We start from the raw sequence: 12,992 nt of genomic DNA, 5'->3' as shown, positions 1-12,992 counted from the left end.
GTTGATGGGCAAACAAGCAGACACTCCCCTGTTTATGGATGTTTAATGAGCGTCCACTCTTAAATAACTATTGAAGTTCCTGCCCAGACAAGTCACACCTCTGAAGAACAATAGAAAACAGCAGTACTTGTCTTTCTTCTAAATAATAATAATAAGAAAGCACTCTCTTGCCTTTTCAACTTGGTAGTCCTAGTTGGGTACAAGTAGAACACACAGATTCAGAAAACAAAATGTTCAACAGAGCAGTATTCTTCAGTATCCACTCATAACTGTTTACTTATTTATTTATGTTTGTTTGTTTGTTGTGTGTATTAACTTTAGATTGTCAAATATGTGCCTGCCCAGTTCTGGAAAGTGGCTGTGATATTCCCCTCAAAGGGGTAGTTCTTGTGCTTTAAGGACCACTAACTAAGTTGGCCACTGTCCCTTCTCTTGACAAATAGATTACACTCTATATGCCAGTTACTTAATCTCCCTAGGTTTCTGATTTCTGCATTCAATAAATGAAAGAAAACCTGTTCTACTTTGTGCCTCCTTGTTAATTGCTTTGCACTAGTTATAAACTGATTGCACTCTGTAATTGATCAGAGGGACAGAAACACTATGCTCAGCTCCCCTGCCCTACCCTACCACCAATTCCCACCCACTCCCTCTTACTCTACTATTATACTTCACACATACACATTTTATGTGTGACACCCATTCCAGAACCTTCCCCAGAAAACTTTATTACTCTCATGCAAACACTCCTGTTGGTATTTTCCTATTTCCTGACTTCCATCTAACATTTGCATCATTCCCAACAACCTTTCTCCCTCCCATACTGCTTTGCACTTCATTCATAATCAGAACCCTCTCAATAGTATCTATCTATTATTTTATTGCAGTTTCTACTTTCCCCAAATAAACCCTCACTACTTCCTACCTTAACTACATCTTTATATTCTATCTTTTCAAACCCCTGTATTTCCCACATGTCTTCACATTTCAGAAACATAAGAGAAGTTACTAGGACAACCTAACTCTCTTCTTTCATAGAAAATGCTTCCTTCCAACCTACCTGAGCTGTTGGACATGCTACACCTAAAGAAATCCCAATCCCTCCAAGCTACACACTCTAGGGACCTAAACCTTGTCACCACAATAAATGGGACATGCTGGAGGGATAGATTCCTGTCCCAGAGACTTCCCATACTCTGGAACAGGCTACCCATCAATGTCACACAAAGTTCTTCATTAGCACTCTTCAAGAAAAATCTTGATGAGTGGATGGGAAATAGGAAATAAACCCCGGGGATCACTTCTGTGTCTCTGCTCAACAGTGGCACAGGAAAATAACTTTCTTGGGTGGTGTAAGCCAGGGAACCTTGTTGGCTAGGCTTAGGTAGGCCTGTGGGCCGATAGCCTAGTACCTACCTATGAACCTATGAACCTTCTACCAGCTTTCAGACTCCACCAGCACTAAATATCCTATAGCCCTGCAGCTTCTTGCTTCCATCTTGATTCTTACTTCCTCACTACCTGCCATCAATAAAATATAGATCTCTTTATTTAATCATGCTACTCCTTCTACTGAGTCATTTCTCATCCTACCACAACTAGTAATCTATAACAACATCTCTACAATGCTATCCCAACCACCTATCCATAAATTTCCCTAAACTATCCAGACATCACACCAAACCTATTTAATGATGCCCCTCACCTTTACCCCAAATATAGATTGATTAACTCCATTTCAACTCAAATCAAAATAAAATTAAGTGGAAAAATACTCTCCAAAAACAGGAATCAATAATACCCCAATGTACTAAAAACCTCCTAGGAGGATACATTCACCCTAATCCTGGCCCCACCTTTCACAACCAACATCAAGATAATTTTCTTCAATGCATTATTCTAATGCCACAATGGTCAAACCCCAACCCCAGTAATCTAACTTTTGCTGCTATAAATATTAGATGCACAAGAAAAAAACACTATTGAACTACATGTCTGGATTACCTAATACAAGCCTGATATTCTCACCATAACAAAATCTTGGCTTAAATACAGCATAAACAACTCCAAAAGTATACCACAGCTATTATATCATCTATAATGACCATATAAAGAGGAAGGGTATGGCATTGCTTTAATATTTCCAACAACTGCAACATTCCCCCTTACAACAAACTAATACTGAAACTCAGTTCAGCAGAGCTTATTATTACTTTCTTGAAAATAAACAAATATAAACAAATATGCATTACTGTCCTTTACATCCCTCCTGGTTGCAATACAGCTACACTGGAAGATACCCTACATTGGATATCCATAACAGTTCCACAAGAAAAAAATACTACTAGGTGATGTCAATATCAATTGGCTGGACATAACCTGAACTCCCCTACATCCACCATGAAAGTATGTGGTTTCACACAGATAATTATCAGCTCCACAGATAATAGCAAGACATTAAATCCCTTATTAGAATGGATCTTAGTATCAGACGCTAACAATGTACCAGCACAGGTATAATGTCAGCCTCTCTCAGCGACCATCTCCCAACATATCACACATCCACTCAAACAGCATGTCTATAAAACAACACACAATCTGTCCAAGTTTAACCCAGAAATATTCATTACTACCCTATCATCTATTACAGTAACTGGAACATGCTAAAAATCCTCCCCATAGATGATGCTGTAAATTAAGTCACTACAACTTTCCTAAATATCCTAAATAGCCTTGCACCTCCTAGAAGGAAGAAACTAAAAACAAATAATGCAATTTGGCTATCCAAAAAAAGAGTAGAATGCTAATGCAAGATAGAAAAAATACATGAAAAGAAAGGCAAAAATGTAAAAGCAGGATAGAAAAAAGCATGGAAAGAAAGGCAAAAATATAAAACACCACAACATCTCAAAAACTACAAAATGCTCTGCAACCATACTAAAAAGCAAATAAAGTAAGACAAAAATATACTATAACAACTTCTGGAACAACAGTAAACTTAACCCTAAAACTTCTTGTCAGCCATTAAAGAAACTTTACATCCCTGACAAAAATTCAACCATAACCCTCTCCCAATAACTCACCACAAAAAATGCAACAGAAATCAATTCTTATTTCACAGATAGTATAGCATTCCTATTCAATGATCTCCCAACATGCAATTCCAACCCTGACTAACAGTTACATATCACCGCAAACAATTTCACCTTCAAGCCTATCCCCACATCCTATGTAAAACTACATTTACACAAACTTAAAACATGCTCAACTTCAGCTGATGACCTTTCTGTGAGTGCCTTAAAATAGCAGCCAATAGCATGGTCCTGTCTCCGTCCTTCTAAATAGGCCAATCCCTGAATACCTGGTTTTCTCTCTCTGGAAAAAGTCACACAATATCCCCTTACCCAAAGGAGGAAATTCAACAGACATTATTAACTTTAGACCTATAGCAATCTTATCCCCTCTCTCCAAAATACTTGAAAAATTTATTCAAAAACAATTGCTAAACTATCTCCTGCAGGAAGAACTCTTATCCCCCATGCAACAGGACTTCTGTCCTTCCCATAGTACTAACACTGCACTTCTAACCTGCATAGGTATTGTCAATAAAGCTAGAGATAATGGCAAACTAGTCTCTTCCTTATTTCTACACTTGTCTAAATCTTTCAACACAGTTTGTCACAGCAAACTTCTAGGTCTATCTCAGCCTACCCTTTTATGATTCAAAAGCTACCTGTGCAATAGGTATCAAACAGTAAAATGGCACTCTCCATGCCACCCAGTCACCACCAGTGTGTCACAAGGCTCTGTCTTTGATCCCCTCCTCTTTAACATCCTCTTTAACATTCTCACTAACACCCTCCACACATCCAGACAACAGGCCTCCATAATGCAATACGCAGATGAATCCATGCTCAAATCCACATCTGGCAACCTGACAAAAAAAATTACTCAGAGAGCTTTAGGAGCCACTGAAACATGGTTTAGTACCTCACGACTCATCCTCAACCCCTCCCCCTCAAAAAATTCATTTTTCCCCCGATCCTTCTTTGATGAAAAAACGGTACTGAAGTCACTTCTCTTACCAAATTAATAGGGATGATAGTGGGTGATAACCAACAAATTTAAAGAACACTTATCATTACTTACCTCCTCCCTTTACCACGTTATGGAGCTCCCATCCTTACTGAGAGGTATGTAGAGAGAGAGAAGTGATTACATCACAAAAAGCAAAACTTAAACAATGCCACAATAAAGTAAATTTACAGCAAATATCCCTTTCAGAACCCACCACTATACAGCACTTAGAAGACTAAATTTGTTCAAACTACCCCATCACTAGCATCTTCTTATCACACATAAAATTATCTAGCATCAATCTGCTTGTCTAGCATTAAATAACATTCTACACAACTGTGCTCCCAATCAGTCATTACAATCCAATGACCGAAAACTCCTGTCTGTCCATAAACATATCAAATCTGCTGACATGGTCTGTACTCATACCATGTTGCTAAGGCCTAGAGAGGCAGGCAGGGGTGGGTATGGCTATCTTATGTGCAAGAACATGTTCCCTTATGGGAGGCATGGTCCAAAAAAGGAAGTTGCCCTTGGATGAATTAATGAGCATGTGAGTTGTGGAAGGGAGGGAGTAGGGCATCTAAAAAAAAACAGGATGGAAGGTGTGATGGCCAAGCCCACAGGGTGCCTTTAGGATTTACACCCAGCCCCAGTGATACTGAGATAAGTCCAGGGAGGGGGCTTAGGAAACAGGCTCATATACCCAGTGTAGACATGGGTCACTGGGGGCTGGGCTTGTGAAAATGATGTCCCAAGGGGGAGCAAAAAAAAAAAAGTTGCAGAAGAACAAAATAGGGCATTATGTGGCCTTATTACACTGTGTAACAAGCATAGTGATTGCATAAAAGGCAGCTTTGTATGGGAGATTACATTTTCACATCCAAATGAGAATAATACATCTAATTATAAGCTATTGAACATGAGGTTACAGAATACAATTTCAGTGGTCCAAAGGAGACATTCTTTTACTTACATGCTCTGTACAGTGGAAAACTGCAGGCTTAGCTTCATGGAGAGAAGGTAAAGTGAAAAGGAAATAGTTATTCAGTGTACTGGTGTACCTTGAGAAGAGACAGAATTTAGGGAGAAAAACAGGGCGAAGGAAGCAAGTAGAAAGGTGAGAAGAGGGAGGAAGAGAGTGAGACTGTTTTAAAGTAACCTATTATGTTAGCAGTAATGGTGAGATGTCAGAATGACTATGTAGAAGAAAATCAGTAGAACAATGGAGGAAAAAGGAGCACTTGTTTTTCTTCTAAATAGGAAGAACTAAAACTCACTTACCTTTCTATCTCCATTGTCCTTGCTGGATACCAGATACATTCTGCAGTAAGGGCATGGATTCAAGAATGTTCAGTGGAGCAGCAGGTTTCAGTGTCTGCTCTTACATAACTGTTGAAGGTCTTGCCCAGACAAAGCACACCACAATGAACAGTGACAGACACCTGCAATGCAAAAGTGCAGGTCAGGGTACAGTTCTGAAGGGATGTACACTGGTGCCTTTAAATGGTAAATCCAAGAAAACAGTCGAGTCCAAACAGGCTGTGCTAACTTTTATTCCATAAAAACAGGTAAAATGGTGATACAACTGTAGAACTGTGAGCGCTTTCAGGATAACCCTTCTTCAGACAATGAAACAGCATTCATGGTCTGTTTAAATGCTTTTAAAAACACAACCACTAATCATCTCACTGCCCTCCTTTTCCTAAGGTCTGGTTTTAAAAGGTATACATGTATTCAACCCTGGTGGATGATTGCTGCTAGCTCTATAATCCAGTGTACTTCATAACACTCAGGGACATTCATTATGCCCCTCCCCTTTTACTCATATGAGTAACCTGTATAACCATAAATTTAAAGGTGTGTGTTGGATTCTTAGAAGTATGCACATACAGAGCATTACGTTCATCTTTCTGTCTATTACTGTACAAATGATGTTGTATTCTAATTTTTAGTTTACAGTTGGTTTTCCCTACATAGTAACTGGGGCATGATTGACACATTGCTAAATATACCACATTTTCCGTGTGGCAGTCTGCATATAGTTTAAATATATATTCCTTTTTATTTATGGGGTGAACAAAGCTATTTTTATCACTAATCATGAAGCAAGTCTTACAGTGCCTGCAAGGAAAAGTACCTGTTCTATCTGATGTTAACCTAGTTTTATTTCTCATTCCTGGTTCTTTACACAACATGTCTTTCAAGTTACTGTTGCATCTAAAACCAAAGCTTGGTTCTTTATCCACTATATTTTTGAGTCTATCCTCACTTAACAGCATTTTCCAGTTTTGTTTAATTATTTTGCAAATCTCATTGATATTCTTGCTATATTGTAGCATAAGCCTATGTAAGCCTATGTTTATTACTTTTTTGTATCACTGTGTTTTTCTCATGGCTTTGTGTCTCATTGGCTTTGAACAATGGCCTATCCTTTCCCTTTCTATCTGTCTTCACTAGATCTAACCCCTTTTGCATCAAGTTGTTTGTATAATCCCTTGCATCAAGTTGTTTGTATAACCCCTTTTTATTCACTGCCTTTAAATGGTGGGAATCTGCAGATGATGAAACGGAGCTGCTTCAGCCTGCAGATATAGCTGATGGAAGTAAGTAGTGCTGTATGCGCACGTGGTGTGTGTGTGTGTGTGTGTGTGTGTGTGTGTGTGTGTGTGTGTGTGTGTGTGTGTGTGTGTGTGTGAGTGTATGTGTGTGTGTGTGTGTGTGTGTGTGTGTGTCTGTGTGTCTGTGATATCTGTGTCTGTGTAAGTACTTCACTGTGGCAGTGTGTGTATGTGTATGAGTCCATAGGTACATGTGCATGAATGACTTTTGTGAGTGTTGGTAATGCATGTATGTGTGAGGGTTATTTTTGTGTGAAACAGAAAGAGAAAGAGAAATAGATGGACAGACAGACAGAGATGCCATTGGCCAGATTTTTCTAGTATCTGCCCTTAAGCAAATTGTTTTACAAGTGTCTCCCTTGCAGCATTTTTGGGAACATTTATATCACATAAGTACAAAAGTACAAACTATTAGTTCTAGATTTGCTTCCTATTGCCCACCTTCCCTTTGATTGTGGGAGGGAGGTTGGCACATTGGTTAAGGTGTTTATCTTATAAACACTAGATGTAGCATTTGATTCTCACGTCAGGTAATTGGCTACGCTTAAAATGGCCCACAAGAGCAGTTCACCTAGTACAAATCTATGAACCATACCTGAACCATACCTTTTTTGGGCTGCGTTTTGCTGGACTATATAGGTCACCTGACCACCAGACATTCACCAGTAAATACTACCCCTGGGCCTGGCTCCAGTAGATGGTTCTAATATCTCTGTGCTGGGTTATTGTCAGCAATGGTGAAGAAACTCTGACCTTAGCTGGGGGCATTAGTAAACACTTTGAAGATGCTTAGTGTGTTGACTCTGTTCTCCCTTGAGGAAGCAGAGTTAGAAGCCAGTAGTGGTACTTGTTCTATTTTAATAGATGAGATCACCATGTAAACAAAACCGTTCCACTGTGATAAACTTGCAGGAGTGGGTGAGATAGAGTTGGAAATGTTGAAGGCACTCAACACTGATGGAATGTTTTTTTTTCACTTAAGTATGGAAGTCAGGGACAGTGCCTATGAATTGGCAATTTAGGAAAGTTGCCCTTCATTTCAAAAAGGATGTCAGGAGAATGTGTTTCAATTGTACAAGAAACTGCATTGTGCAGGAATGACTGTTGTGAGTGCCCGAGTGAGTATGTGTTTGTGGGGAGGGGGGGCGGCGGGTGATTCCTGTGATGGGATGGTCAGTAGCTGCGTGTTCCTTTTGCTACCTAAACTACAGTATAGGTGGTAAATGCTTCACTGTGTAAGTTTTCCACCTGAACAATGAAGCAGTTCAGTGCCTTACAAAATGTCTTGCAAAATTCCAAGGTATGCAAATGCTGCCCTTTAAAGAATTTGGATGATCATGAACTGGTACTCAGCACTGCAGCACAAATCATCTCCTTAGTGCAAGGCAAGTTGCACTTCAGTGCTGAATACTATGAATCTCATCCAATAATGCAGCTATTAAAAGTTGTTACTATAACATTTTCCTGCTGTGGATGCTACTTCCCATCAAGGCATAGATAACAACCCTGAGCCAAAGAAGCAATTAAAATAGCATTAGAGCTACACAACTGCATGAATATCCTTGCAGCATGTTTGTTTACAAAGCAACAATCAATAACAAAGAATACATTTGAATACATTCTTAGTAACTCTGAGTAATCAAACATTATACAATGAAGAAGTGCACCACTGCAAACTGAATACCAAATCATATGGGTTACTGTACAGATAGTCTACATAAAATACTGTTGCCTGGGACAGATTTGCAAATCATCTGTTTAGAGTTCACAGAGCGTGAACCGCACAGGCACAATTGCATTTATGTCTAGCAAAGTAAATGAAGTCACGATGTTCACATCAGCTGCTCTTTTTCACATATAGCCAATAAAAAAACTCTGGTCAAGTTTGCACTAATCAAAATCTAGGCAATATCTCTAACTCACTCATAGTGCTGAGTTTACACATACAATCCCTTAGACACTTCTCTCACCAGTACCTGTAAATGGAAGTTATCAAGTTCTCTACAGATGTAAAGGCATAGGTTCATCTTTTTAACAAAAGATAAAACAAAACAACAGATTCCAAGGGCTGAGTTACAAGTCAAAAACTATAAGCAGCCATAAAAATGCCTATCATTCAAGTGCCAGAGCACAAGACTGCAACACCTGGATGCTTGGTCCCACATTTAGAATAATGACTGCTGGAAAAGTGACTGTTGCTTAAAGCATCACATCTGAGTGTAGAAGTGACTTGAATCTGTATAAACCCTCTTGCTTCTCCAATATACCACCAGCATGTACAGTCACAGAGGCATTCACTCCTTCAAATGCTGCTGCTGCTTCATCCCTCTATGAGGCAATATTAAATAAAAAAAGAATATGATGTGATGTGGACATCCCACCACTGCCAACCAATATGTGATGTGGATATCCCACCACTGCCAACCAATATGTGATAACCCTCCACCTCTGAGCCTGTAATCAAGAGCTTCAATTCTTACCACTGGCACCAGTGGGGGACGTTCATTGGGAGGATGACAGGTACACACACAGTATTTCCAGATGCAGCTCTCTACATCAAGAGCAATTTCCCTTAAAAGCACACAGAGACCACAGTCAGTCTGGGGCTGGTTTCTCCTTCTTTCTCCAGATCCCCAATAAGACTCCTCACTGGCACGGATATAGAGTTGAGATCTCAGCTGAGTGTCCAAGCCAAGACCTCCAGCACCCTCTCTGTCCAACCAGTGCTTTGAGTCCCTGCCCAAGTAGCTGAAACACAGCTTCTTGGAGATTTGATTTACACACACACACACACACACACACACACACACACACACACACACACACACACACACGCTCACGCACACGCACACACACACACACACACACACACACACACACACCTGGGAAAGGCAGGCACAGGTTTACTAGCTATGCCCCCTTCTGCCCAGACTATAAGGTAGTTATGACTGCTACCAGACACTCCTGCCAGCTACCTTAAGGCTCTTTCAAGGGTACCCAATAAACTGAGTGAAATTAATATTAATACAAATGGTAGTTTGACAAAGAGCAGGGCTATTAGGACTGGACCACATAGTGTCACCAAATAAATATGCAAGTACTCTCAAAACTTAAATATCTCTATAAAAATCAGCCATAATGAAAAGGATTAAATATATTTAATAATAAATAATGTTGTTTGTCTTTTCGGCTTTTCCCGGTTAGGGGTCGCCACAGCGGAACTCCAGTCTGCTAATGATTGGCAGTAGATTTTTTATGGTGCCGAGTTGCCAGCCCAACTCCCAACCTTCAGCGAAGGCATGCTAAATAATAAAAGAACAAAAAAACTAAGGATATATTCACAGTGACATCAGAGTTCAAATCACAGGAAATATTTAAAATAACATTGAAGGACAGGCTCAGACAAATAAAGAAAAACAATATTTAAATTAAGCTTCACTCTATATTCCTGACTGTATCTAACAGAATTATACTATTCCCTAATAACTTACTTAATAGAGCAAGGCAGATGCTGTGGTGAATGGTTCTTCTTGTTGTCAGGCCCAAGACAGAATATAGAATGCTCAGTCTCACTAAGGGACTTCTCAAAATAATATCTAAAATATTACTTCTGGCATAGCTTGCAGAATGACATAATTTCTGGTCATCTGACTTCTAGTTCTCATGCAAACCTCATTGTTGGCAGCTGGCAGTATTTAGCACCTAGCTATAAAAATACACACACAAGGGCTTTTGCTCAGATCTTTGGCAGGTGCTGGAAGTCATAAAACAACTGCATACCTCCACGCTTCCAGAGTAGTAATTAGTTCACCCCAAAGACAATACAGAAAACTTCCTAGTACAGACTTTGTGTCTCTGGCTGCATTGAAACCTGTAAGATAGCATCTTTATGCCTAGACTACAAAGTGATTTAATTTCAGATATTTTTCTAAAGTTTGTTGGACTGAGGTTAACCTTCTGGTTTCCTCGGTTAACATATATATTTAAACAGTTACAATAGTGTATGTACATTTCTGTTCTCTCCAGCAAGGCACACTGTGGATACATTCAGATGGTGCAGTGGTGCAGCGGTAGCATTATCGCCTCACAGCAACAGGTTCTCTGGTTCAATTCTGGGGTGGGGTGCCTTCTGTGCATTGTCTGCTTGTCCTCCCTGCGTTCATGTGGGTTTCCTCCGGGAGCTCCGGTTTCCTCCCATGTTACAAAGACATGCATCCGGAGTGTTTCTCCCCAGGCCGCTACGGAAAGTTGGCTTCATTCCAAGTCTGATATTCCTGGTTAACAAATGTTAAATAAATAAAAATAAATTTCAAACACAAGCACTTTACAAATACCTTTTCAACATAAACATCTGTACAAATCAGTTTGATATATACATGATATGCAGTTCTAACACATTTGTAACACTAGCATCTTGCATGGCATTCAGTTCTAATACATTTGTAACACAAGCATTTTGTATAAATCAATTTGATGTTTACAAATGGCATATAATTATTTACAAATTCCAGCTAGCTGTGCTGTCAGTACCTCCTTTCATCACATATGACCATATCCAAGTACCAAAAGTTACTTAATCTAAAAACCTGGAATTTAAGACAACTACAGCTAACTGAAGTCCTCTCATTAAATCTTAAATGTGCTGTCCCTCTTATTTGGTAATTTACAAAACACCAGCTGTGCACAATAAACTTGTAGTGTATATGACAGCACACCTTACCAACTTAAAATGTAATACTGTCTAAGAAGTACTCCTGCACATTAATTTGCCGAATTTTAGAGTCTGATTCTATAGCCATTTCTATATACTGGTTGCAGAATAACAAAAAATCCCAAACCACCTCAACTGTGTGTGATTACTGATGTCATCACCAATTATTTTATCATAGTTAGAAGACTGCTACTGTTCAGTAAGTTTGCAAGCTTATCAAGACCTCATGTTTTGGTTTTCTGCCAGTAATGCATTATGTTGTTTTATTAAGCAGTGGGAGCTGCAGCAACTATCCATAGTGTATAAAACTATTGTTTTCTACATAACCACTTACAAAACTATTCCCAAGCTGTCCCAAGAAAAGGTATTCTGTATCCAGTAATTGGGCCTACCCAATAAATAAAATACTACAAATATGAAATATTAGTATCCTCTCTTCTTTAAGAGAGTGCTGAAAGATTTTTTTCTCTCTTCTTGGTAGTCAGTAATTATAGTAATTTTAAAAGGAATGACTCCATATGAAAAGGACTTTGAATCAGAGGTGTAAGACCCTAATCACAATCTTTTGTTTAGTGTATTTACTTATTTGTTTCCTTATTGATCATAAAATGATAATTTATTGTATTTAATTTATTGGGAGTGAGGTGATGACATTATTTGCCTTTTTTAACTGATGAGCATCATTCTATTGTACTTGCATTGACTCATCTCCCCCTTCTTGCTAATATCCCGTTAGCTGCTTTTCATGTCTTGTAGAAATGTAAGCTTCTCTTCACATTCAGAGCCTTAACTCTGTCTATTCTCAACAAACAACTAAGCAGAGTTTGCCTCCTTTATTCTGTTTACAGTGAAATCAACTTTCTCATGTACACTACTTCAAAAGTAGGAAAATTCACTTCATTATAAAGTGTTTGACAACTGGGACTAAATACATGTATTACACATTTGTACCCTGAACATTCCAAATGCCGATACTTCCTTACACTTTGAATCTTTGTAAATACCTCTCTATATAGTCAGTTTATAAAACATATTTTTGTCTTGTCGTTGTATTATGGTTTACTGCCAGTAATACTTTATAACCTTTCTCATTTCAGGACTGAAAAAGATCCATTTTGATCAACTTTCCCACCTGCTCGTCCATTGATTAAATACATTTGAAAAATTTACAAAATTAATGATCTTGTAATCTAAAGTTTTTGTATACAGAGATATGACACAAAATATTCCCAAATATTTTCCAACTTTCTTGAAAATATGCAAAATAAGAGCAGGTGAACTCTATTGCTATACATTAATGTGATGTGACCAGATGATGAGAAAAGTGCCAAAAGGATACTATATGTACTATCACAGAAATTAAAAAAAGAACATTTACTGTTATCTGAGAAAATGGAAATGTCTGTAAGCAAAACAAACACTTTAATTCTTATAACTCTTATTTCTGTTTTGGAGATAAGTAATAGCAGCTGAGACAGCATTGATCTATTTCTAGGGTGGACCCAGAAACAGAAGAGGACATCAGTTACAGAGGCAGCTCAGTGCTGATTGACAGTATCAGCAAATAAACACATGAACTGTAG

The sequence above is a fragment of the Protopterus annectens genome, chromosome 2.part1 (assembly GCF_019279795.1).
Source record: "Protopterus annectens isolate FY-2018-M chromosome 2.part1, PAN1.0, whole genome shotgun sequence".
NCBI lineage: Eukaryota > Metazoa > Chordata > Ceratodontiformes > Protopteridae > Protopterus > Protopterus annectens.
This window is presented reverse-complemented; position numbering follows the sequence as displayed.